This window comes from Arachis ipaensis, chromosome B4 (assembly GCF_059453495.1).
Source record: "Arachis ipaensis isolate K30076 ecotype BB chromosome B4, ASM5945349v1, whole genome shotgun sequence".
Classification (NCBI taxonomy): domain Eukaryota; kingdom Viridiplantae; phylum Streptophyta; class Magnoliopsida; order Fabales; family Fabaceae; genus Arachis; species Arachis ipaensis.
The window spans coordinates 83,768,665-83,795,403 of NC_142439.1; the positions used below are offsets into that span (position 1 = coordinate 83,768,665).

Here is a 26,739-nt window from a genome sequence, read left to right on the forward strand (position 1 = left end):
GGAAGCTATAGAATTTGTAAAGACATGTCCACCATGTCAAAAACATGCCAACTTCCACATCGCCCCGCCAGAAGAACTCATCAGTGTAACCTCGCCTTGGCCATTTGTAAAATGGGGACTTGATCTTCTCGGACCCTTTCCCCAGGCATCAAGACAAGTAAAATTCCTCATAGTCAGAGTAGACTATTTTACAAAATGGATTGAGGCAGAGCCCCTAGCCAGTGCCACCGCTCAAAGAAGTCGGAAATTCCTATACAGGAACATTGTCACGAGGTTCGGGGTCCCATACTCCATAACCACAGACAATGGCGCTCAATTCACAAACGCAGGCTTCAGGAGACTAGTAGCCGACTTGAATATAAAGCACCAGTTCACCTCCGTCGAACACCCTCAAGCCAATGGACAGGCCGAAGCTGCCAACAAAGTCATATTGGCAGGGCTAAAACAGAGACTACAAGATGCAAAGGGAGCTTGGGCCAAAGAACTTCCGCAAGTCCTATGGGCATATCGAATGACGCCACACTCCACGACAAATGAATCACCCTTTCGACTAGCATACGGAGTGGAGGCAATGATCCCAGTAGAGATCGAGGAAGGGTCACCCAGAGTAGTCCACTACAATGAAAAGGCCAACTCTTAACTTCAGAAGGAAGAACTCGACCTACTACCTAAAATTCAGGAAAGAGCTCGGATCAGGGAAGAAGCACTAAAACGTCGAATGGCTTCCAGATATAATTAAAAGGTAGTGCCAAGAAGTTTCACGGAGAACGACCTCATCCTAATCCGAAATGATATTGGAACAACTCGACCAGGAGAAGGAAAGTTGGCAGCAAACTGGAAAGGACCCTACCGAGTTGTAAAAGTACTCGGAAAGGGCTACTACAGACTGTCCGAACTCGATGGACAAGAGCTCCCGAGATCATGGCACGCCTGCAACCTAAGAAGGTACTACATCTAGAGAAGTAAAAGATCTCACCATTGGATACACTCTTTTTCCGTTTTTTAATGAGGCACCAGGTTGAGACTCAAACACTATTCGACATAAAGGGATGAAAAATTCCCACATGTACATATTTGCACTTTCCTTTGAATAAATATATATTTTAGATATTCTACAAGATTTCAAGACGCATTAATCTGAAGTATTCATCGTCCGATTATAAAGCAACAGATTGGCAGAAAGTGAAAAAAATAATTTTACTGCACGATCATGATAGAGATAACCATCTGATAAAGGTGAAAACGCGATTCACCCAAAGGACGATCTAGAGATGACAACCACTTTCTACAAATCGGCAAAGATGAACACAGAATAATGTAAGAAGTTATCGAAAGTGATCTAAAAAAGAACCTGACGAGGTCTTACGGATTGCTAAAATAATAACTTAAAGACTGGCCGACATTAAGAAGTCGGACTAAGTCAACCCAAGTTATAAGTAAACCCTGGAAAAAGGTCTGGCCAACCCTATTAAAGAGGATTACTTTAACTTAAAAGGGCCCGACATAACAAACTCAGCCTAAAACTAAAAAGTTATACAAGTAGTCCCTGAAAGAGACCTGACACAGGTCCAAGAAAGAAGACTACAAAAATAACTTAAAGGAGACCGATATAACGAAGTCGGACTCCTACTACTAAAAAGTTATTTGCAAAAATAACTTAAAGGAGACCGATATAACGAAGTCGGACTCCTACTACTAAAAAGTTATTTGCAAAAATAACTTAAAGGAGACCGATATAACGAAGTCGGACTCCTACTACTAAAAAGTTATTTGCAAAAATAACTTAAAAGAGACCGATATAACGAATTCGGACTCCTACTACTAAAAAGTTATTTACAAAAATAAATCAGAAGAAACCGACATAACGAAGTCGGACTCCTACTACAAAGAGTAATCCCTGAAAGAGACCCGACGAAGGTCCAAAAAAGAGGACTACAAAAATAACTTAAAGGAGACCGACATGACGAAGTTGGACTCCTACTACTAAAAAGTTACAAACAATGAAGCAAATCCGAAGAGGACGAGCAGCAGGGCTCCAACATCCTCAGAAAACAAAAAAAAAAATACCAAGATAAGTGCAAAAGCATGATATAATCTACAAAGTTATAAAGCTTCAAAGGCCACCAAAAACTACCTTAAAAGCTAGAAAGTTACTTTTGTTGGTCAAAACAAAAAGTTGCTAGGCAAGCAACGAGAATGTACCAGCAGTTAACAAAACATAAAGAGTTTAAAAAGCCCACAAGCCGGGCCAACAACGTAAATATCCAGAATAAAAGGGCTAAGGTTCAGAAGACTTTCTAGCAGCATCAGTCCGAGGAGACGGAGGGCGAGTCTGGAGAGGAACAGCATCCACGGTACCGTCATCCCGGTTTAAGATCTGGCAGTCAGGATCAGAAGCGGGAGGGCCGACCTCGGCAGGAACAGCAGGAGTTGACACCTTGGCAGAGGACACAGCGGGAGGTTCAACATCATCATCATCCTCATCATCAGGGACAATCTTGCCATCCCTGACAACGTTGTCTAGGCTAAAGAGGGTCAGGTCGGCCTCAGGAGCAATAACCCGAACTTGTACCTTCAGGTTCTCATAGGCAGCAGTTACACTACCAACGAGATGACCTTGGAGCTCGGAGTAGTCAGCTCGGGCACTCTCCAACTCCTCCCTCAGGCGCAACACCTCCCAGTAAGATGTCACGTAACTATCCTTATGCCTCATAGCCGTGTCCTCGGCCAGCCTCACAGAAGCCGCCAGAGAGATGGAACTCGCCTTCTCATTCTCCAAATCTTTTTCCAACTTGGCCACCTTCACTTCAAGCTCCTCCTTCAAGCCTTTCATCCGATCAAACTCCTGTTTGGCCTCCTCCATAAAAGCTTTTGTGGCATGGAGAGGAAGACTTTGAACAGTTCGATATAGGGCCACTCCCATGTGGGCCATCGTGATACTACTCCGAGTTATATAATCAAAATGATGAAGAAGCGACATGTCGTCCATAGGGAGGACACTATAAGGGCCGATCTGTTGATCTACAAACTCGACCGCATCAAAGTTAGGAGCATCAAGGTTGAAAGGCTCAATTGTTTTTTGCTTCTTACTAGGAGGAGCACCAGAGGCTACAGCAGAAGATTGTGGAGGATCGACCAGACAAACCCGAGGGGTAGGAATTGCTTTCCTCGGTCCGGGAGAACTCAGCACAGGAGGCATCACTGGAACCTGAGAAGATCCCTCTCTGGCCGCCTTGGCGGAGATGTTTAGAGCAGCAGTTGCCTTCTTCGCCTTCTTGTAGGCTTTCATAGAATCATTATTTTTTGATATCTCTGAAAATACAGAATCAACCACAAAAGACAAGTTATAACATAGGAGGAGAAAAGCTCGGAAGCAAGTATAAAAACAAGTCAGATAGTACCCAAAGCAGTTCGAACCAAAGATAGATCACTCAAGAATCTCTTCATATCCAGATGGGGAGGTTTCCCCCACAGATCTTCAAGAACAAGTACGAAGTCCCGCTCAACCTCACTAAGCATATCCCATGTATAACGTGGCACTCTCACATTCTTTTGCCACTCCAAAAGAAAAGCGGGCTCATCATTTTCATCAAGAAAAAAGGGGCGGACCCCCTCAACAGCACGAACTCGGAAGAAATAGTTCTTAAAATCTTTAAACGACTCATCATACATGGCAAAAACTTTATGCCCCTGGGCCGATCTGAAAGAGACCCAGGAAGCTTTCTTTTTGGAGGAACCTCCGGACTTGGCCGAGACAAAAAGATAAAGGAAAAGAGTTTCAGAAGGTGTTATGTCTAACTCTTGGCAAAGCAGTTGAAATATTTTGATAAAACCCCAGGAATTCGGGTGAAGCTGGGACGGAGCAATGTTACATGACCACAACAGGTCGGTTTCAAAAGCAGTAAAAGGAAAGGTAACGTTTAATTGGCTAAAGAAGTATTCATAAGCATAGAAGAAGGGACGCTCCCCCTCGATGGAAGTTGGAAAACAAACTCTCTCATCAGAATCAGGGGCAACAAGCTCATAATCCCCCTTACGAGCACTGTTACCCCAAATCCTATGGCGCTTCCTCAGCTCTGTGCAAAATTCAGCATCCACAACAGAAACACACAACAAGACAAGGGAGTCCAGCCAATCGGACATCCCCTCGGGAACTCTAGAAGACATCTCTACAATGTTATTGCAAGAAGACATGAGGTCAACTAATCCTACAAGTAAGAAAAGAAGATGGGATTACTAAAAACATCTCGAACAAGGGAGAAAATAACTCAATACGATACAGGCAAACACACAAAAAAGGAAAACCCCAAGACCCAAACCAAAGTCCTGGGGCATCCTTTGGAGGCAATAATAAAGCAAGGTTTCTAGTAAAAATCTACTTTCCGCACCCCAGCATCTCTCAAAACAAGAAAAGAAGGCTTCAAACAGCAAGCATTTTCCATCAGAATAAAACACAAAAATCTTCAAAAACATTGCCTTACAGAAACCATCCCCAAACGTCAAAGTACACCAAGAAGAAACCATCAAAGACGCAAACTTTTTTGGAATCAGGCAAAGCAACCGTCAAATAAAGCAAGAAACAGATACGTATTCTTCTGGATAAACGGTATCATAATAGAAACAACAAAGAACATGCAAAGCATTAAAGCAAAAGCAAAAAAGGATCATGCAGAAGATAAAGAAAACTCCCAGAAATGCACATTTCAACAACAACAGGACACAATGAAAACAAAAGATCCAAACTTTTCTCTAAAGGAGGATCAAAATCAAAACCTCATCACAAAGACAAAAGCAAAGCACGAAACGGGACTAACCTGGAGGCAAAAGAAGCTTCGAGGAGAAAAATGGAGGTGCAGAAACGAAAGCTGCCCAGAAAACCGCCGAGCGACGCTGCAATGCAAGAAAAGCAGAAATATGGGCGAAAGGCAGAGAGCGAGAGAACAAAGGAAGAAATTGCGGAGAAGTTACGAAAAGAGTGAAGGAGAGAAACCGTTTCTGGGTTTCCAAAATTCAAAACGAAGAGCCAAAGGGAAACGGGGCAATTAATGTTAAAATTAATGAAAACATTAAACCCTCGCACGTTCCTGATGCACGGAAAACTTGTCTCATAACAAATTTCCTTCTGCAAGTGTACCGAATTTGTCGTCAAGTAAAAACTCACAATAGAGTGAGGTCGAATCCCACAAGGATTGATTGATCAAGCAACTTTAATTAGAGGAATGTTCTAGTTGAGCGAATCAGAAATTGAGTTGAGAATTGCAGAAAGTTAAATGCGGGAAAGTAAATGGCAAAAAGTAAATTGCAGAATCTTAAATGGGAATGGGGGAATTGCTCATAAATGTAAATGACAGAAATTAAAGAGAATGGGTAAGATCAGAAATGGGGAGTTCATTGGGCCTAGGAGATGTTGCATTCTCCGGATCAATCTCATTTACATCTCTTCCTCAATCAATGCACTCATTGATCTCCTTGGCAATCTTAAGTGATTAAATTACAATTTCTTGTAATTCAATCTCTCAAATCTTGATCAATAGCCAATTCCTTGGTCAATTGCTCATGAGAAGAGATGAAGTATGGTCACTGATTATACCACATGCATTTCCCAAATCAAGCATTGAGAGGATTATAGTCACATATCCATCCAAACCCAATTTGGTCCAGCATGAGAAAGCATTTCTAGCTTGATCTCTTCATTCCTCTTCCAAGGTTCAGAAGAGATCCAAGTATGAATAGTTTCTTTTCCAAGATAACTACCCAATTGGATGAAGATCAAAAGCTTTCAAGTAAAATCAAGAGAAAAGATAGAAGAAGAATAATGAAAACTAGTATTGATCCATCAAATTACAACAGAGCTCCCTAACCCAATGAAAGGGGTTTAGTTGTTCATAGCTCTGGAAAGTGAAAACAAAGATGGAGAATACATGATGAAAACTAGAAGAGCAAATTAAGTAAAATACAGGAAGTAGTTCTATGCTATTTTCCAACTCCCAGCAACTCCCTAAAATAATTTAAAGCTACTCCTATATATACTACTCTTCTCATCTTCTAGTTGGCTCTTCAAGTCTTGGGCCTTTGGATCTTGAGTTTGAAGCAGTTCTCTTCTTCATTTGGGCTTGGCTTTACTTGCAGAGAGAAAGTGTGAAGTGGGCAGAGATTTTAGCTCAGGACGTTAGGGTTGTTAACGTTTAGCGAAAATATGAGTTTGAGAACGTTAGTGACAATCAACTTTCTCATGAACGTTCCTAAGTAAAAGCCACGTTAACCTCAACGTTAGTGGCACAAACGTTGCCACCAACGTTGCCTCTAGGTCCTTCGCACACGTTATTGGGACTTAACTTTCCCAATAACATTGAAAAGCCCCCATTGCTCCGACGTTAGAGCCCACGTTAACTTAGTTAACGTGGCTCTTTAACGTGGGCTTGCCATCCTTCGAGAACGTTAGTGACATTCAACATTGTCACTAACGTTCCAATGTGCCCCCATGTCTCACGTTAGAATCCATGTTAACTAGGTTAACGTGGCTTATAACGTGGCCATGCTTAGCCATCCCCAACGTTAGTGACAATGTTGAGTGTCACTAACGTTGGCTCATCATTCCTCATCCACGTTAGCTTCCACGTTAACTAAGTTAACGTGGGAGTTAACGTGGCTCATAGTGGCTTGTGTGGCTCCTTCCAACGTTAGTGACAATGTTGAGTGTCACTAACGTTGGCCATCACCTTCTTCTCTCACGTTAGCCTCCACGTTAACTAAGTTAACGTGGAAGTTAACGTGGCTCCTTGGGGTTGTGTGGTTGCTTCCAACGTTAGTGACAATGTTGGGTGTCACTAACGTTGTTGACCACTCTTGCCTCTTCACGTTAGCTTCCACGTTAACCAAGTTAACGTGGCATTGTGCACTTAGGCCAACGTTAGTGACAATGTTGAATGTCACTAACGTTTGCTTCCTTTCCCCCTTTTAACGTTAGAGGCCACATTAACTAAGTTAACGTGGACTCTAACGTGGCCACTTGTGAGCATTGGCCAACGTTAGCGATAATGTTAAGTGTCACTAACGTTGGCTCAAATTCCCTTCTTCACATTAGAGTTCACGTTAACTTAGTTAACGTGACTCTTAACGTGGGTAATGATGGCTTCGAGAGCGTCATTGGCAATCACTTTTCTCATTAACTTTGCAAGTTACCTCCCATTCCTTGCTTCCTTTGGTCCTAAAATCAGGCAATAGAGTGCATCAAAGTTCTAGTCCAAGTCATGGGTAATGCAGAATACAATTTGTCACTAAACTCATGCAAAATCCTCATGAAATCATGTAAGATGCACAATGTATGCTTGAATCAAGGTGTAAGTGAATATCTATCCAAAACTAGCTTATTTCCTAAGAAAATGCATGAAACTATCCTAAAAATAGTAAAGAAAAGGTCAGTGAAACTGGCCAAAATGCCCTGGCATCATAACACCAAATTTAAAGCTTGCTTGTCCCTAAGCAAGTACTGGAACAAGAGAATGATGAATGGGATACCAAGAGAAATGAGTCATTCTTGTGGAAGTCATGTCCCTGGTTTTATGGTGGTTTCATGCATAGCAACTTAGGTTCATTCCTGGCTTTCAGACCTTTATCATATCCTAGAATACTCACTATGATTGCATCCCATGAAACTTTTATTTATTGATCCTTTTGTTGTTATTTCAGGGCTTATTTGTGTTCTTAGGCTAAGTGTTCTGTAAAGGGGCAACTCTTTAAAATAAGCTTTCAACCAACACTCCCGAACCAGTTGGTTCAAGGTGCTAGGTGTTGAAGCACCCCTAAGGACTTACTTGCTCAAGTCTCTCCCCCATACATGCACACCACAGGCATATAGTTTATTCTTTTTCTTTTCTTGAGGCCTTGGTGTCCAGCACCTCTTTGGGTTACTAAATGTTCTGTGGTGAGGGTTACTCTTGATAGTGGACTTTCAGCTGATAATCCCGAGTTAGTTAACCCAAGTTACCAAGTGATAAGGCACCCCTAAGAGCTTATTCATCCAAGTAGATCCCTCACACAGGAACACCACAGACACATGCTTCAAGATTTAAAACCATTGGTGCCTAGCCTTATTGCTTAGTCTTTTTCTTTTATTCCTCAACTTTGATTGTTCTTTCCTTTTTTTCTTATTAGGATCTTCTTATTTAGCTAGTCTCATGGGGTGTGTCTCAAGCATGGTATTCATGACAAATAGTTGTCCTCCCACCTTGTGGTTGAACCAACTTAGCTAACTTATGATCACACCAAAAACTCATGAATGCACTTCCATATTATGAACTCCACTCTGGTCTTTTTAAAAACAACTCATTCTCTTTTCATTTGATTTAAAGGGACAAACATACAATTAAGTAAGGAGATGGTGTAGTAACATAAAGAATAGCACACAAAGACTTTCTTCAATACCAAAAACTTAAAAGACAGAATTGAAAAAGGTTTAAACATAACATGGAAGCAAGTTCTATTTCATACAAGATCTTCCTTATTTAAAACATAGAGAAAGATGGAACAAAGAAGGAACTCCACCACATTTTACTCTTGTGGATGTCCATGCTCTCCTTCTTGATTGCTTGTGCTTTCACTTCCCTTGCCTTTTCCAAGCAGCTTCTTCCAGAAACCACCATCTTCTATCTTCTTCTTGAGTGTTTCCTTTTGTTGTTTCACCTTCTTTTCATCTTGTTCTACAAAATCCTTTTGGACCTCATCATATGTAGGGATGGCATAGTGTAGATGATGCAGATTACTAGACATGTAGTTCAACTTGGCTTGAGTGTTGACGTAGAACTCCTCCCGATGTAATTGCCATCCTTCATTAAGCACAGTGAACTCATTGAATGTTTTCATCTGGGCTATTTGTCGCTGATTGAGTTCCTGCCAAAGCTTATCTTGAGGTTCTTGCCTCTCAGTAACCTGGTGGATGGCTTGAGTTAGCTGGGAGTATTGTTCCTGTTGCTGCTCCATTTGTTGTTTCTTCCACTCTTCTTGTTGGCTCATCCAGTTCAATATTTGCTCTTGTCCTTCCATATGTCTCATCCCCAAATCTTCAATAGCTCTTAGAAGGTGATTTATATTCAAATCGGCTGGGTAAGGATGCTCTCCCTGTGTATATTCTTCCTCATGAGACTCCTCTTGGTGGGCTCCTTCCTTTGCTTTTAGTTTTCCTATTTGTGGCCTTCTTTGTTGCTGAGCAAGTATGGTATAGGCCATACGCTGGGTTGTCATTAGCCTCCCTGGGTTAACCCAGTCTGGATTACTATCCTCAAAAACCACTTTGGCCTTTGTGCACAATAGGAGAATGGTGCTGGGGTACCAAAGCCTGGCACTTGATTCAAGCTTCTCAGCTGAATCTTGAATTTCCTCAGCTATAAGTTCATGTACGTTGATTTCTCCACCTTGTACTAGGCAATGTACCATAGTTGCTCGATTAATATTTACCTCTGAATTATTCGCAGCTGGGAGAATAGACCTCCTTACGAGTTCAAACCACCCCTTGGCTTCTGGGCTGAGGTCTCTCCTCTTGATGAACCGGGGTCTCCCATCTCCATACCTCTCCCAGTCCGCTGCTATAACACAGATGTCAGTCACTATCTCAGTGAGCTCATCATTGTCTTGGCTTTTACCTATCCTTGCATGATAGCTAGGCTCATCAAAATGTGGTGATTTCAGGTGAAGAGTTCTTATTATAGTATTTGGGCTGAAATCTACCTCCTTTCCTCTTACATAGCTTTTGAAGGTTGGGGTCCTGGTTTTGTCTTCTCTGACCACATTTGCATAGAACTCTTTGATGAGGTTTGCATTGATCTTCCCCTCTGGATTGGTGAGCAATTGCCACCCTCTTTCTTCAATCTTCTCCCGAATCTGTGGGTATTCGTCTTCATTGATTTGGAAGGTTAACTCGGGCAGTATCTTTTTGAGCTTTATCCGCTCAAATTCTCGTTCATGGAAGGCAGTCTTGAATCTCTTCTCGTCGAAGGGAATGTTCTCCGTTGGTTCCTTCCTCTTCTGCCTCTTGGAACTTGATGATGCCATGAATGAAGTTAAAGCAAAACGGGTGTAGTGAAGGGAAGAGATGTGGGGTTTAGAGAGTGGGAGGTTGAAGAATTGGTTGCTAAAAAGTGAAGTTCAAGTGGTATGAATTTCGAATGTGGAGATGGTGTGAATTTGATTCACTTATATAGAGAAGTGAAGAAGAGATGAAAGGTGTGGATTGATGGGGTTGGTGTAGGATGAACGGATAGGGTTGTGTATGGAGTAAGCACGAGGATTCTCAACTTTATGATGTAGTTGGTTCGCTTTCCAAGTTTGTTCTTCCTCCAATGTTGCATGGCAACCATTCCTAATGCATTCCCCCTTGAGGCACGTGTATAGTGCCCTCTTCATGAAGTGGCCGAACCTTTCTCATTAAATTGTCCAATCAATCTCCTTTAATGCTCCTTTCCTTTCCCTATAAAGATAAAATAAGAAAAGTCAAACATAATATCAAAAAGACAATTTAGCCTTTACGGCTATAATTAATAAAGAAAAGAAAAGATTAGATTGTTTATTCATGAACTCCAACTAACTAACTAACTGTGTATCCTTATATGCATTTTGGTGGCACCATGGGGTGACACCAAACTTAATTTGAAGCACTGTGATGAAAAGTTCTATTCAAAGCTCCAAGACTAGCATGCTCTCTGTTGCATTCATGCTTTCTTGGTACGCCTTGAACACCAAACATGTTCTTCACTATATATACTACAATATAAGAACGTCACCAAGTTTGGGTTGAAATTTATGAATATTGACTTATTTACTACTAAAAGCTAATAAAACATGGGTTGCCTCCCATGAAGTGCTTCTTTAGCGTCACTAGCTTGACGTTTCTCCTTCATCAGGGATGTTGATAATGCTTCAAGTCCTCCCCTCTTGCCTTGGACTTATATCCATTGGTTGTATCAATGAACTCCACATGTTTCAAGGAGAGGACTCTGTTAATAGTGAAGACCTTAGGTAACTGAGATGGTACAGTCGGGAGATTAGGGGGGATATCTGGGAAGTAAGCTGAGATCACTTTATCTCCTGGAGAGAAGTCTTCCGTAGGGATCTTCTTGTTCCTCCACCCCCTTGGTACTTTCTTCTTTGTCCCTTTTGATGTTGCCTTGCTCTTTGTGGCTTCTTCTTCTAAGAAAATTTTGTTGTTGTCTTCACATGTTTCTGGTGGTTTAGGTTCCTCCAGCTTTTGCTTGAGCTGTGATAGCTGCTTATTTCCTTGTTCATCAACCAAGGGCTTTTCCAGTTGGGCTGGTTGTGCTTCAATGTTTGCTTCCTCTGTCAGCATCTCATTACGATCTGTGCATGGTTCTTTATTTTCTTGGTCAGCTTCTTGGGAGAGTTTGAAGACATTGAAGCTGAGTTATTCATCATGGATCCTCAATATTAGCTCCCTTCGCTCCACATCTATGAGTGCTCTGGCTGTAGCTAGGAATGGTCTTCCCAATATGATTGGGTGAGTGTGACTCTCTTCCATGCCCAAGATGACAAAGTCTGTTGGGAGGTAGTATTTCCCAACCTTTAACAACACATTTTCCACCACCCCTATTGCTTGTTTTTGAGTTTTGTCAGCCAGCCTGATGACCACATCTGTGGGCAATATCTCATTGATCTGCAGTCTCTTCACCAGGGCTAAGGGCATTAAGTTGATGCTTGCTCCCAAATCAGAGAGTGCTCTATCAAACATTGTTTCTCCTGTGGCACAGGGGACATGAAAACTTCCTGGATCTTTTCTTTTCATAGGCAACTGTGGTTGAATGAGGGCACTGCACCCCTTGTTCATCACTATAGTCTTGCCTCCCTTGAGTGAGCTTTTCCTAGGAAGCATCTCCTTCATATACTTGATATATGCAGGCATTTGTTGGATAGTATTGATGAATGGTATGTTCACATGCAAAGATGCAAACAAGTCAAGAAATCTTGAGTATATTCTCTTCTCCACAGCACCATTGAGCAGTTGGGGAAAAGGTGCATAGAGTCTCAGCAGCTCCTGTTTTGATATTTCTGGTTCTTGGTATTCTTTTTCCTCCTTCTCTGTTGAGGTATCTTCAGGTTATTCTGACAGCTTGCTTGGCTTGTCCTCAGTCTCCTTATCACTTATAGTGACCATCTTGCAATCTTCTCATCTTACTTTCTTTGTTTTACCTCTCGGATTCTTCTCTGTGTCACTTGGGAATCCATCTATGGGTTTGGGAATTTTCTCAGAGAGATATCCTACCTGAGATTCCAACCTCTTGATTGTGTCTCCCTGGTTCTTGAAACTGGCTCGCACTTCCTCCTTGAACACCTTGTTGTCTTGATATCCTTGCATATGCCTTCAAGTAGATTTTCAATCCTTGAGATTCTTTCATCAAATGATGATAGGTCAGGTTGAGGAGGGTTGTTCTGGCCTTGATATGAATGTGGAGAGGTGTTGTTATTGGGATGTTGATATGGTCTAGATGTGAAATTATTTGGATTTGGGCGTCTTTGATCAAGCCTTTGGTCTTGTTGATTTTCCCACCCAAAGTTTGGGTGATTCCTCCATCCAGGGTTGTAATTCTTGGAGTAAGGATCATGGTTCTGCCTAGGTAAATTCCCAATGTAGTTGGCTTGCTCCTGACTACCCTCTGCTTCTTCATTCACTCCTTCTTGGGTTGTTGATGAAGTGGAGATTGCTGCTACTTGGTTCCTCTTTATCTTCTTAGTGAGGTCAGCCAGCTGTTGGGTAATGAGCTTGTTTTGGGCAAACAGAGCATCTACATTGTTTAGCTCCATTATTCCTCTTGTGTTCCTTCTTTCGGAAGTATAGAAGTAGTTGTTCTCTGCTACTATTTCAATGACATCTATAGCCTCCTCAATGGTTTTCTTCTTGTTCAAAGATCCTCCGGATGAATGGTTTGCGGCCTTCTTTGACTCATAAGAGAGCCCTTCATAGAAAATGTGCAGCTGCACCCATTCGTTGAACATGTCAGGTGGACACCTCCTTGTCAGGTCTTTAAACCTCTCCCATGCTTCATATAGAGTCTCACCATCTTGTTGCCTGAAGATTTGGACCTCAGCTCTCAGCCTATTGATTCTTTGAGGAGGGTAAAATCTTGCTAAGAATTTGTTCACCACATCTTCCCAAGTTGTCAAGCTTTCCCTTAGGAAAGATTCCAGCCACTTGGCTGCCTTATCCCTTAGTGAGAATGGAAATAAAAGCAGTCTATAGGTGTCAGGATGAACACCATTAGACTTCACTGTGTCACATATTTTCAGGAAGGTGGTTAAATGTTGATTTGGGTCCTCTTGGACACTTCCTCTGAACAAACAGTTGTTCTGCACAAGGGTGATGAGCTGTGGCTTCAATTCAAAATTGTTGGCATGGATGGTTGGCTTTTGAATGCTACTTCCACAGTTTCCTGGGTTTGGATTGATATAAGAGCCTAAAACTCTTCTATCCTCCCCAGTATGATATGCTCGACCTCTTCCGCCATGGTTGTGAGCCTCTTCTTCATAATGGTTTTCCATGTTTTCTTCCATGTTTGGTTCAAAGTATTCCTCAAAGTGTTCCTCCTCTTCTTCAGCACCAACTACACGTTTGTCTCTTGCCTCCCTCCTTAGTCTAAGGAAGGTTCTCTCAGGTTTGGAATCAAAGGAAGTTGAAGCCCCGCTTCTTCTCCCTGTCATACAACCAACAAGTACAAGCAAAGAGAATAGGTGCAGAAAGTATATCTGTCAGAATTACTGTTAGTGTGAGTGATGCAATATATCAAACAGTTAGTGGGTTAGTGAGATGAAATGTAAATAACAAAAAAAAATAGGGGGAAGGGAAGAAATTAACTAAAACAGGAAGTAAATAACTCAAACAGAAATTTAAATCAAACAAAAATAAAATGCTCAATCTAGTTATCCTCCAACCTAATCATTGTTGATGCACAATCAATCCCCGGCAACGGCGCAATAAACTTGATGCACGGAAAACTTTTCTCATAACAAATTTCCTTCGGCAAGTGTACCGAATTTGTCGTCAAGTAAAAACTCACAATAGAGTGAGGTCGAATCCCACAAGGATTGATTGATCAAGCAACTTTAATTAGAAGAATATTGTAGTTGAGCAAATCAGAAATTGAGTTGAGAATTGCAGAAAGTTAAATGCGGAAAAGTAAATGGCAGAAAGTAAATTGTAGAATCTTAAATGGGAATGGGTAAGATCAGAAATGGGGAGTTCATTGGGCTTAGGAGATGTTGCATTCTCCGGATCAATCTCATTTACATCTCTTACTCAATCAATGCACTCATTGATCTCCTTGGCAATCTTAAGTGATTGAATTACAATTTCTTGTAATTCAATCTCTCAAATCTTGATCAATAGCCAATTCCTTGGTCAATTGCTCATGAGAAGAGATGAAGTATGGTCACTGATTAATCCACATGCATTTCCCAAATCAAGCATTGAGAGGATTATAGTCACATATCCATCCAAACCCAATTTGGTCCAGCATGAGAAAGCATTTCTAGCTTGATCTCTTCATTCCTCTTCCAAGGTTCAGAAGAGATCCAAGTATGAATAGTTTCTTTTCCAAGATAACTACCCAATTGGATGAAGATCGAAAGCTTTCAAGTAAAATCAAGAGAAAAGATAGAAGAAGAATAATGAAAACTAGTATTGATCCATCAAATTACAACAGAGCTCCCTAACCCAATGAAAGGGGTTTAGTTGTTCATAGCTCTGGAAAGTGAAAACAAAGATGGAGAATACATGATGGAAACTAGAAGAGCAAAGAAAGTAAAATACAGGAAGTAGTTCTATGCTATTTTCCAACTCCCAGCAACTCCCTAAAATAATTTAAAGCTACTCCTATATATACTACTCTTCTCATCTTCTAGTTGGCTCTTCAAGTCTTGGGCCTTTGGATCTTGAGTTTGAAGCAGTTCTCTTCTTCATTTGGGCTTGGCTTTACTTGCAGAGAGAAAGTGTGAAGTGGGCAGAGATTTTAGCTCAGGACGTTAGGGTTGTTAACGTTTAGTGAAAATATGAGTTCGAGAACGTTAGTGACAATCAACTTTCTCACGAACGTTCCTAAGTAAAAGCCACGTTAACCTCAATGTTAGTGGCACAAATGTTGCCACCAACGTTGCCTCTAGGTCCTTCGCACACGTTATTGGGACTTAACTTTCCCAATAACGTTGAAAATTCCCTATTGCTCCTACGTTAGAGCCCATGTTAACTTAGTTAACGTGGCTCTTTAACGTGGTCTTGCCATCCTTCGAGAACGTTAGTGACATTCAACATTGTCACTAACGTTCCAATGTGCCCCCATGTCTCACGTTAGAATCCACGTTAACTAGGTTAACGTGGCTTATAACGTGGCCATGCTTAGCCATCCCCAACGTTAGTGACAATGTTGAGTGTCACTAACGTTGGCTCATCATTCCTCATCCACGTTAGCTTCCACGTTAACTAAGTTAACGTTGGAGTTAACGTGGCTCATAGTGGCTTGTGTGGCTCCTTCCAACGTTAGTGACAATGTTGAGTGTCACTAACGTTGGCCATCACCTTCTTCTCTCACGTTAGCCTCCACATTAACTAAGTTAACGTGGAAGTTAACGTGGCTACTTGGGGTTGTGTGGTTGCTTCCAACGTTAGTGACAATGTTGGGTGCCACTAACGTTGTCGACCACTCTTGCCTCTTCACGTTAGCTTCCACGTTAACCAAGTTAACATGGGAGTTAACGTGGCATTGTGCACTTAGGCCAACGTTAGTGACAATGTTGAATGTCACTAACATTTGCTTCCTTTCCCCCTTTTAACGTTAGAGGCCACGTTAACTAAGTTAACGTGGACTCTAACGTAGCCACTTGTGAGCATTGGCCAACGTTAGTGATAATGTTAAGTGTCACTAACGTTGGCTCAAATTCCCTTCTTCACATTAGAGTTCACGTTAACTTAGTTAACGTGACTCTTAACGTGGGTAATGATGGCTTCGAGAGCGTCATTGACAGTCACTTTTCTCATTAACTTTGCAAGTTACCTCCCATTCCTTGCTTTCTTTGGTCCTGAAATCAGGTAATAGAGTGCATCAAAGTTATAATCCAAGTCATGCGTAATGCAGAATACAATTTGTCACTAAACTCTTGCAAAATCCTCATGAAATCATGTAAAATGCATAATGTATGCTTGAATCAAGGTGTAAGTGAATATCTACCCAAAACTAGCTTATTTCCTAAGAAAATGCATGAAACTATCCTAAAAACAGTAAAGAAAAGGTCAGTGAAACTAGCCAAAATGCCTTGGCATCAGTTCCCAAAAGCGCCGATATTAAAGCGCGCGCTTTTAGAGGAAAAACATTCTACATTCAAAAAAGCTCTACAAATAAAGGAATCGACAAAAGTGCTCGAGTTTGGCTTTGCTATAAGGAGTTCGAAGTCAAAAAACTCGACCTCAAAGCAGAAGACCGAGCTCAAGCAGGGGCACTGTTCATACCCTGGGTCGAGCTGTCCGACCCGGGATGTTTAGCGACATGGCGACCGACCTCTTCAGGTCCGACTCTCTGATCTCTTCTTAAAGAGATCGGCCAAATCAACAGGAAAGCCTAATAAAGGGCCCGAATAGAGGAACACGACCCAAATCCAAAGGCAGTCCAAGCCTATAGAGATAAAGGCGGTTCCCTCGAAGATAAGCTGACTTCACTCAAAATAAGATAAGATAAGACCTAATAACTAACTTATCTTATCAGAAAGGTCAGCCCACACCACTATAAATACACTGGAGCACCCAGGTATAACTCATACTCTGATTCTACATAAAACCTGCATAATACCCGTGCTAACTTAAGCATCGGAGTCTCTTGTAGGTACCCCCACCCTCCGGTAACCGAGGATCAGCAGTGCAGCAAGTCCAACAGGTCGGACACAACAGCTCCGGCTGCCACCAGCCAACCGGAAACGTCATCTCCGACCAGTGCAGAAGATCTTGTCCGAGATCGACCTCCAGTTTCAGGTAACCCCCGGAACAGTAAGGTCAGCCAGCTGCTTGGTGATCATCTTATTTTGAGCCAGCAGTGCATCCACGTTGCCTACCTCCATCACTCCTCTAGTGTTGCCTCTTTCAGAAGTATAGAAATAGTCATTCTCAGCTACAGTCTCAATGACATCTATGGCTTCTTCAATGGTCTTCTTCTTGTTCAGAGACTCCCCGGATGAGTGGTCTACTGCCTTCTTTGATTCATAAGAAAGACCTTCATAGAAAATGTGTAACTGCACCCATTCATTGAATATATTTGGCGGGCACCTTCTTGTCAAGTCCTTAAACCTCTCCCATGCTTCATAGAGAGTTTCACCATCTTGTTGCCTGAAGGTTTGTACCTCAGCTCTCAACCTATTGATTCTTTAAGGAGGATAGAATCTCGCCAAGAATTTGTTCACCACATCTTTCCAGGTTGTTAAGCTCTCCTTCGGGAAAGATTCCAGCCATTTAGATGCTTTCTCCTTGAGTGAAAGGGAAACAAAAGCAATCTATAGGAGTCGGGATGAACACCATTAGACTTCACAGTATCACATATCCTCAGAAAGGTGGTTAGATGTTGATTGGGGTCTTCTTGGACACTTCCTCCGAATGAACAGTTGTTCTGAACAAGGGTGATGAGCTGTGGCTTTAGTTCAAAGTTATTGCCATATATGGTTGGCTTTTGGATGCTACTTCCACAGTTTCCTGGGTTTGGGTTTATATAAGAGCCTAAAACTCTTCTCTCTTGTCCAGCATTATGCACTAGACCTTCTCTGCCATGGTTGTGAGCCTCTTCTTCATGATGGTTCTCCATATTCTCATCCATGTTTAGTTCAAAATACTCCTCCTCTTCCTTAGCACTAGCAACTCTCTTTCCTCTTGCTACCCTCCTTAATCTAAGGAAGGTCCTCTCAGGTTCAGAATCAAAGAAAGTTGAAGCCTCGCTTCTTCTACCTGTCATACAACCAACAAGACACAAGCAAGAAGGAGACAAATACAGGAAGTATTCTTGTCAGAAATGCTGTTAGTGTGAGTGATGCAATATATCAAACAGTTAGTGGGTTAGTAAACTAAATTGTAACAAATAAGAGAACACCACAAATGAGTAAAGGGTAAAGGAAAGAAAATAACTAAAACTGAAAGTAAATCACTCAAACAAAAATTAAATCAAACAAAAGAAAAAAAATGCTCAATCTAGTTATCCACCAATTTAATTATTGTTGATACAAAATCAATCCCCGGCAACAGTGCCATAAACTTAATGCACGGAAACTTGTCTCTTAACAAATTTCCCTCGGCAAGTATACCGAATTGTCGTCAAGTAAAAACTAACAATAGAGTGAGGTCAAATCCCACAGGAATTGATTGGTCAAGCAAGTTTAATCAGAGGAATGTTCTAGTTGAGCTAAGCAGAAATTGAGTTGATATTTGCAGAAACATAAATGGCAGGAAAGTAAATAACAGAAATTGTAAATGCTGGAAATAAAGAGCAAAATGGAAATGGAGGAAAGTAAATTGCAGAATCTTAAATGGGGATTTGGGGAAATGAACATAAAAGTAAATGGCAAAAAGTAAAGAGAATGGGTAAGATCAGAAATGGGGAATTCATTGGGCTTAGGAGATGTTGTATTCTCCGGATCAAGTTCATTCTCATCTCTTTCTCAATCAATGCATTCATTGATATCCTTGGCAATCTTAAGTGATTGGATTCCAATTCCTAGGCAAGCCAATCTCTCAAATCTTGATCAATAGCCAATTTCTTGGTCTAATTGCTCATGAGAAGAGATGAAGTATGGTCACTTGTTATACCACATGTATTCCTAAATCAAAGTGTTGGTAGGATTATATGTCACTATATCCATCCAAACCCCAATTTGGTCCAACATGAGAAAGCATTTCTAGCATGATCTCTTCCTTCCTCTTCCAAGGTTCCGAAGAGATCCAAGTATGAATAGCTTCTTTTCCAAGACAACTACCCAATTGGATGAAGATTGAAAGCTTTCTACTAAAATCAAGAGAAAAGAAAGAAGAAAAATAATGAAAACTATTATTGATCCATCAAATTACAACAGAGCTCCCTAACCCAATGAAAGGGGTTTAGTTGTTCATAGCTCTGGGAATGGAAAGCGTAAATGAAAAGTACATTCTGAAAACTCAAACTAGAAAGTGCAGGGAAAGTAAAATATACAGAGTGTAGTTCTTCAATATACCAAAAGCTCCCTCACTAGTTCAAAAGTACTCCTATATATTCTACTCTTCTGATCTTCTAGTTAGCTTCTTCAAGTCTTGGATATGGGCCTTTAGATCTTTAGTTGAAGCAGTTACAATCTTCAGTGGGCTCAGCTCTGCTTGGAGAGAAGGTGTGAGTTAGGCATGGACGTTAGTTAGGACGTTAGTGGTTTTAACGTTAAGTGAAAGTATGGGTTTGAGAACGTTAGTGATGATCACCTTTTTCACTAACGTTCCAAGCCAAAATTGATTCACGTTAACTTCAACGTTAGTGGCACTAATGTGACCACTAACGTTGCCTCTTGGTCCTTTGCAAACGTTATTGGCATTCACCTTTTCCAATAACGCTGCTTATTGCCCCCTTTTCCCACGTTAGAGTTCACGTTAGTAGCTAACGTGACCTTTAACGTGGACTTGCCTATTCTTCGAGAGCCTTAGTGACACTTACCTTTGTCACTAACGCTCCAAACGCCCCTCCTTCCCTAGAGTTCACGTTAATTAGATTAACGTGACCACTAATATGGTGGTGATTGCCATCTCCAATGTTAGTGACAAAGGTGAGTGTCACTAACGTTGGTCCATCAATTCTTCTTCCACGTTAGCTTCCACGTTAACGTAGTTAATGTGGCAACTAACGTGGGCAATAGTGGCTTAATAGTGGCTTAATCCAACGTTAGTGACAAAGGTGAGTGTTACTAACGTTGGCAATTCCTTGTTCCTTCCACGTTAGAGTTCACGTTAATGTGATTAACGTGACTCTTAACGTGGCCAAGTGTGCCCTTTCTTCCAACGTTAGTGGCATTCACTTTTACCACTAACGTTGGAGCTTCACTTCTCTTCCACGTTAGCTTCCACGTTAACGTAATTAACGTGGCAACTAACGTGGGCTATAATCGCTTTCGAGGGCGTTATTGGCGATCACTTTTCTCATTAACGTTGCAAGCTAGCTCCCATTCTACATTAGTGGTCACGTTAATTAGACTAACGTGGCTACTAACGTGGTTCTTCCTTGCTTCCTTTGTCCTGAAATCAAGCAAATAAAGTGCATCAAAGCTCTATTCCAAGTCATGAGATCATGTATTATCCAATTTGTCATTAAATTCATTCATAATTCTCATGAAATCATGTAAAGTTCACAATGTTTGCTTGAATCAAGTTTATGGCGCCGTTGCCGGGGATTGATTTTGTATCAACAATGATTAAATTGGTGGATAACTAGATTGAGCATTTTTTTCTTTTGTTTGATTTAATTTCTGTTTGAGTGATTTACTTTCAGTTTTAGTTATTTTCTTTCCTTTACCCCTTACCCGTTTGTGGTGTTCTCTTATTTGTTACAATTCAGTTCACTAACCCACTAACTGTTTGATATATTGCATCACTCACACTAACAGCATTTCTGACAAGAATACTTCTTGCATTGTCTCCTTCTTTCTTGTGCCTTGTTGGTTGTATGACAGGTAGAAGAAGTGGGGCTTCAACTTCCTTTGATTCTGAACCTGAGAGGACCTTCCTTAGACTAAGGAGAGAAGCAAGAGGAAAGAGAGTTGCTAGTGCTGAGGAAGAGGAGGAGTATTTTAAACCAGACATGGATGAGAATATGGAGAACCATCATGAAGAAGAGGCTCACAACCATGGCAGAGAAGGTCTAGTGCATCATGCTGGACAATAGAGAAGAGTTTTAGGCTCTTATATAAACCCAAACCCAGGAAACTGTGGAAGTAGCATCCAAAAGCTAACCATACATGCCAATAACTTTGAATTAAAGCCACAGCTCATCACCCTTGTTCAGAACAACTGTTCATTCAGAGAAAGTATCCAAGAAGATCCCAATCAACATCTAACTACCTTCCTGAGGATATATGATACTGTGAAGTCTAATGGTGTTCATTTCGACACCTATAGATTGCTTTTGTTCCCCTTTTCACTCAAGGACAAAGCATCTAAATGGCTGGAATCTTTCCCGAAAGAGAGCTTAACAACCTGGGAAGATGTGGTGAACAAATTCTTGGCGAGATTCTATCCTCCTCGAAGAATCAACAGGTTGAGAGCTGAGGTACAAACCTTCAGGCAACAAGACGGTGAAACTCTCTATGAAGCATGGGAGAGGTTTAAGGACTTGACAAGAAGGTTCCCGCCAGATATGTTCAATGAATGGGTGCAGTTACATATTTTCTATGAAGGACTTTCTTATGAATCAAAAAAGGCAGTAGACCACTCATCCAGGGGTCTCTGAACAAGAAGAAGACCATTGAAGAAGCCATAGATGTCATTGAGAATGTAGCTAAGAATGACTACTTCTATGCTTCTGAAAGAGGCAACACTAGAGGAGTGATAGAGCTAAGAAATGTGGATGCACTGCTGGCTCAAAACAAGATGATCACCAAGCAGCTGGCTGACCTTACCAAGAAGATGGAAAGGAACTAAGTAGCAGCAATTATCACCTCATTAGCAGCTCAAGAAGGAGTGAATGCAGAGGCAGAGGGTGATCAGGAACAAGCCAACTACATTGGGAACTCTCCTAGGCAGACCCATGATCCATACTCCAAAACTTATAATCCTGGTTGGAGGAACCACCCAAACTTTGGGTGGGGAAATCAACAAGATCAAGGCCAAGATCAGAGACGTCACAACCCCAACAACAATGCAGCTCACCAACAGTCCACACAGAGATCATATCAGCACCCACCTAACAACACCCCTCAACATCAATATCAAAACCAAAATGGTCCTTCTCATCCCTCCAATCTCAACTCACCATCATCCGAAGATAGACTCTCAAGGATTGAGACTCTACTTGAAGGCATATGTAAGGAAATCCAAGATAACAAGGTGTTCATGGAGGAGGTGCGAGCCAATATAAAAACCCAGGGAGACACCATCAAGAGGCTAGAATTTCAAGTGGGATACCTCTCTGAGAAGATTCCCAAACCTACTGACAGCTTCCCAGGTGACACAGAGAAAAACCTGAGAGGTGAAGCAAAGAAAGTAAGATGGGAAGAATGCAAGATGGTCACTATAAGTGATAAGGAGACTGAGGAAGAGCTGAACAAACCATTTGTACAACCTAGAGACACCTCAGCAGAGAAGCAGGAAGAGGGTCACCAAGAAACCAAAATTACACAGAAAGAGCTTCAACTACAAATGATGAACCGCCAAGAAGAATCACTTTCCAGATAGATGAATCAACAGGAGGAGTGGCAAAAGCAAATGATGGAGCAGCAACTGGAACAAGGGAAATAATGGGGTGAATCCTTCCACAGGATGAAACAAAGGCAAGATCAACAACAAGAAGTCATCCAAAAGCTAATCAAAATCCAAGCACATCAAGGTGCACACATACATGAGATGCATCAGAAACAATTAGAACAGGCAGAACTCTTCGACGAATACAGAGCATTCTCAGAAGGAGTTTACATGAGTGAGACTGGACATCATGTGAACACTCAAGCCAGGCTCGGATACTTAGTTGGACAACTACCTATATTGCATCCGGGAATCACAAGATATGAAGAAGTGAAAGATGACTTAGCGCGAGAAGAAAGAGAAAAAGTCGAAAGGAGTCATGAATCAGTAAGGAAAGCACTTGAAGACTGGAAAAGAGCCAGAATGACACGGATACGAGGAAACACAAGTGGACACAAAGAGGACAAACGAGAGGGAGAGCATGGGCAGCCCCGTGAGTAAAAGGTGGTAGAGTTCCCTCTTCATTTTATCTTTTTGAAGTCTAAATAAGGAAAATCATGTATGAAATAGAACATGCTTCCATAGTAGCTTAGGAATTTTCAATTCTGTATTTAGCATTTTCAGTTATTAAGTCTATGTGTGCTGTCCAAGTTACCTGTTTTCATTTTCATCCTACTTACTTATATGCTTGCCCTTTGAATTTAATGAAAAATAATGTTATGAAAAGAAAAACCAGAGTGGAGTTCACATTGTGGAGTTAGTTCTCAAAGTCTGTGGTGTGGTAATAAGTTAGCTAAGTTGGTTCACCTGTAAGGTATAAGGACACTTATACATTGAATTACATGCTTGAAACACATTCTATGAGATTAACCAAACAACAAGATCCTAATAAGAAAAAGAAAGAACAATAAGAGTTTGAAAAAGAAAGAGAAGTAATAAGAAATAAGGCTAGGCACCAAGGGTTTAAATCTTGAGGGATGTGTCTGTGGTGATCCTGTACCAAGGATCTGCTTGGATGAATAAGTTCTTAGGAGTGCTTCATCACTTGATAGCTTGGGTTAACTAACCCGGGATTATCAACTGAAAATCCACTGTCAAGAGCAACCTTGCTACAGAACATTTAGTAACCCAAAGAGGTGCTGGACACCAAGGCCTCAAGGAAAGAAAATAACAAACCATGTGCCTGTGGTGTGCATGTATGGGGGAGAGAGACTTGAGGGAGTAAGTCCTTAGGGGTGTTTCAACACTTAGCACCTTGAACCAACTGATTCGGGAGTGTTGACTTAAAGCTTATTTTAAAGAGTCACCCCCTCACAGAGCACTTAGCCTAAGGATGCAATAAACCCTGAAATGGGGGAGGATCAAAGAATAAGGATTTCATAGGATGCAATCAAGCAAGTTTTCAAAGGCATGATAAGGACTTGGAAACCAGTAAAGGAATGAACCTAAGTTGCTATGCATGAAATCCCATAAACCAAGAGCTTTACTTTTATAATAAGAACTTATTCCTCTTGTTCTTTCATTCATCATTCTTATGTTTCAGTACTTGCTTAGGGTGCTTTGGCTTTGAGATCGGCTTCGAGTTTTAGAAGTTTATCTTCTAACTCTCGGCGTCGCCTTACCTCTCTTTGTAGATCCTTCCCAACTTCTCGTTGATGCTGGGTTTCTTTTTCAAGCTGCTTTAAACGATCTTGGAGCGCTTCTATCACTCCCGGATTTAATGAGTTTTTGTCCCCGTTAGATTCCGGGGTATCTTTCAGTGTAGTGTCTGCGTTTTTGTGTGGGGTTCTATCTTCTAGATCTGAATCGTGGTCGTTGTCATGATCGTCCGCCATGGTGACGGGATGACTTTCAGGTTCCCCGGCAACGGCGCCAATGTTCCGAGGGTTACCTGAAACTGTAGGTCGATCTCGGACGAGATCTTCTGTACTGGTCGGAGATGACGTGTCTGGCTGGTGGGTGGTGGCCGGAGCTGTCGTGTCCGACTTGTTGGACTGGCTGCACTGCTGATCCTTCGTCACCGGAGGGTGGGGGGTACCTGCAAGAGACTCCGATGCTTAAGTTAGCATGGGTATTAAACAAGTTTTTAGTAGAATCAGAGTATGAGTTATACCTGGGTGCTCCAGTATATTTATAATGGTTGTGGGCTGACCTTCTTAGGTAAGATAAGTTAGTTATTTTATCTTACCTTATCTTATCTTTGGGTGAGGTCAGCTTATCTTCAAGGGAACTACCCTTATCTCTATAGGCTTGGGCTACCTTTGGATTTGGGTCGTGTTCCTCCATTTGGGCCCTATTCGAGCTTCCCTGTCGATTTGGCCGAGCTCTTTGAGAAGAGGTCAGATAGTCGGACCTAAAGAGGTCGGTCGCCTTGTCGCCAAGCATCCCGGGTCGGACAGCTCGACCCCAGGTATGAACAGTATCTGTTTAAAAGCTTCTGCAAAAGGGATCCTTATCTCTAATGTTTTGAGATACTCCGTAAAGCGGGCAAACTGTTTATCCCTTTCCTCTTAACAGAGTTTTTGAGGAAATGGCATCTTAGCCTTATAATCATCAACCTTGGTTGATGAAGGCCAAATGCCTTGTATGCTGGAATGGGGGTTACTAGCTTGCTTATGAGGATTGTTATCAGTGTGTGACTGACCTCCTTTGTATGGGTGTTCAACGCCCATGCTGCTGCCCCCTTTGGCGTTTAAATGCCCACTCTCTGCCCTTTCCTGGCGTTTAACGCCATGGGGGATACCTTCCTGGGCGTTTGAACACCCAGTCTCTGCCCTTTCCTGGCGTTCAACGCCAAGAGGGATACCTCTCTGGGTGTTTGAACGCCCGGTCTCTGCCCATTCCTAGCGTTCAATGCTAGGAGTGGTGCTTTTCTGGGAGTTTGAATGCCCAGAACCATCTTGTGCAGAGATCTGGTTATCCCCTATGGGCTTTTCGTTTTTATTGGTCTAAGGTTGGAAACCTAAGATTTTCCCACTCCTCAGTTGAATAGCCTGGCATTCATCTGTTATCTGCTAAGATAATAGTTGCCTTGTTTGACTCAACTGGGCTTCTACATTTCTGCTAGAAGCCTGAGTTTCTCGTAGAGCCTCTTGTAGTTCCAGCATTTGCTGGGTAAGGGCTTGCAGTTGCTGAGCCAATGGGCCATCCTACTCTGGAGGGTTAGGTTCAGCAATTACTGCCTTAACCTCTCATTTTACAGAGGTCTCAGGAGATGCGTACAGATGCTGATTAGTAGCAACTGCCTCAATAAGCTCTCGAGTATCTCCAATGGTGTTTCTCATGTGCATGAAACCACCAGCAGAGTGGTCCATGGACATTCTAGCCATGTCTAAAAGCCTATAGTAGAAGATGTCTAACTGTACCCATTCTGAAAACATTTAAGTGGGATATTTTCTTAGCATCCTCTTATACCTCCCCAGGCATCATAAAGAGATTCACCATCTCCTTGTTTGAAGCCTTGGATGTCCAGTCTCAGCTGGTTCATCTTTTTTGGGGAAGGTATTGGTTTAAAAACTTGTCCACTAACTGTAGTTTTTAAACTAGCGTTAGGTTGGTTATCCAACCATCTTTTTGGTTGATCCTTTAAAGCAAAAGGAAAGAGCAATAACCTGTAGACCTCTTGGTCTACTCCCTCACTATGTACTGTGTCAGTAATCCTTAAGAAATCTGCAAGAAATTCTGTAGGTTCTTCCTGAGGAAGCCCAAAATACAGGCAGTTCTGCTGCACCAGAGTAATAAGTTGAGGGTTTAATTCAAAGCTACTAGCTCTGATTTGAGGTATGCTGATGCTTCTTCCATAGAAGTCAGCATTAGAACTTGTATAAGATCCCAGAGTTCTTCTGAACTCTTCTTTCCCACTTGGGTTCATGATGGAGAAAGGTAGAAGAAGAGGAAGAAGAAATAGAGTTAAAGAAGAAATAGAAGTAGAAGAAATGAATTAAAAAAATATTTTATTTTATTTTATTTATTTATTTTATTCAAAATTAAAATTAATTATTTAAAAGAAATAAAATTCGAAAAAGAAAAAAGAGAGATACAAGAGAAGTTTTCGAAAATTGAGAGATAGAAGAGTCAATTAGAAAGTTTTGAAAAAGAAGAGAGAGAAGATATGTAATTAATTATGAAAAGATTTGAAAATAAAATAGGATAGGAGATAAGATAAGAATTTAAATTAGAATTTGAAATTTGAAAACCAAATTTTAAATTTTGAAATTTGAATTTTTAAATTTTGAAAAAGATTTGAATTTTGAAAAGATTTAATTTTGAAAATTGAAAATTGAAATTTAAATTTGAAAGTTGAAATT

The 26,739-nt window shown here is 41.3% G+C and overlaps 2 non-coding genes across 2 annotated transcripts; both read left to right on the forward strand.

Annotated features, from left to right (window-relative positions):
- The first annotated feature begins 12,997 nt into the window (after window positions 1-12,997).
- Window positions 12,998-13,101, forward strand: LOC148568170 (small nucleolar RNA R71). Its single transcript, XR_015882166.1, has one exon. It is a non-coding gene; the product is annotated as a small nucleolar RNA R71 (small nucleolar RNA).
- A 4,186-nt stretch (window positions 13,102-17,287) lies between these two features.
- Window positions 17,288-17,394, forward strand: LOC148568171 (small nucleolar RNA R71). The gene has a single exon (XR_015881694.1). It is a non-coding gene; the product is annotated as a small nucleolar RNA R71 (small nucleolar RNA).
- The last annotated feature ends 9,345 nt before the right edge of the window (window positions 17,395-26,739 follow it).